This window comes from Otolemur garnettii, unplaced genomic scaffold (genome assembly GCF_000181295.1).
Source record: "Otolemur garnettii isolate 467f Iridium unplaced genomic scaffold, OtoGar3 scaffold00064, whole genome shotgun sequence".
In the NCBI taxonomy this organism is placed as follows: domain Eukaryota; kingdom Metazoa; phylum Chordata; class Mammalia; order Primates; family Galagidae; genus Otolemur; species Otolemur garnettii.
This window is the reverse complement of record NW_003852459.1, coordinates 2487059-2488597: the sequence shown is the minus strand read 5'-3', so window position 1 is coordinate 2488597 and position 1539 is coordinate 2487059.

The following is a 1539-nucleotide window of genomic DNA, read 5'->3' as shown; positions in this document are numbered from 1 at the left end:
AGATGGAGTTAAGGTCACTAATCAGGTGACCTTGAGGTAGGGAGATAAACCTGGGTTATCCAGTTGGGCTCAGTGAAATAACAAAGGCTCTTAAAAGTGGAGAAGGAGTTACAGGAAGATATAACTATGGAAGAACGGTCTGAGAAAGTTAATATTCTTATCTTTGAAAATGGAGGAAGGGGATCTTGAGCCAAAGAGGAGTGTGAGCATCCTTGGAATATAGGAAAGTAAGGAAATGGATTTTTCCCTTGACCCTCCAGAAAAGATATCACCTTGCTAAGACCTCGCTTTTGGCCTAGTGAGACCCATGGACCCATGTTGAATTTCTAACCTATAGAACTCTAAGATAATAAGTATGTGTTGTTTTAAGCCACTATGTATGGGGTATTTTTTTTTCCAGCAGCCATAGAAAATTGGTATAATTCCTTGGTTTGTCATCATTCTTTTGATATTTTTGCAGAAGAGTTTTAAAGAAAATTGCAGACTTCATATCCTTTCCTTCCTATGTGTTTGGCATATATATCTAAAGTATGAATAGCTTCTTACTCCCACAGTACTATTATCACAGCTAACAAATTGAATAAAAATACATTTCTCATTCAGATTTCCTCAATTCCTTCAACAGTATCTTTTTATAGTTGGTATTTGAATCAAGATCCAAACCAAGTCCACACATTGTAATTGTTTATTATGTCTTTTTAGTCACATAGTCCTTCTCCTTCATCTCCCCCTGCTTTTATTCGTGCCGTGACAAATTGAATACATGCAATCAGCTGCTAAGTTGAAGCCCTGCATTTGCTTCTTCATGATGTCATTGAATTTGGGCTTCTGTTCTTCATAATTTTTATAAACTGGAAGATAGCCCCAAAGGTTTTGTTGGACTCAGGTTTATTACTTCCTGAGCACACTGAACAGTGATGCTGTCGCCTTCATGTTAATCACACCAAACACATCAATTATGCCCCACTGTCACTGGTACTGGTGTTGATGTGAGGAGCTAATCACAACCTGATGCCTCCACGATATGATCTTTCACAACTTTCCCATTTGTGTTTGACTTTTGCCTGAATCTATTATTTTAAGAATTAAAAAATGATTATTTTCTAATTCTGCTCTTTCTTAAGTAATATTAACTATAAATTTCCACAAAGGATCACTTGTTCCAAAACATAGATGGTTCTCGAGTTTCAAACCCCTGACTGATACTCAACTTAGACTTATGAATGAAGTTATTACAGGTTACAGGTAAGTGTACCTGTGCCAACTTACATACAAATTCAACTCAAGAACAAACCTACAAAACTTATCTTGTTTGTAACCTGGGTACAGCCTATAAAGTATTTATAATATGCTGTGATGTCAAAGAAAGGAAAGAATTGTGACATATCTATAGGCATATATATGTTTCTTTCCCTATATCACCTCTATTTTATATTTTAAAAATAGCAGAGGATAAAGCAAAATACAGAAAAAATAACTATACATGATAAGGGGATAAACTGAAGGTATTCGAGACAGAATCTACACTTTTATATTTTA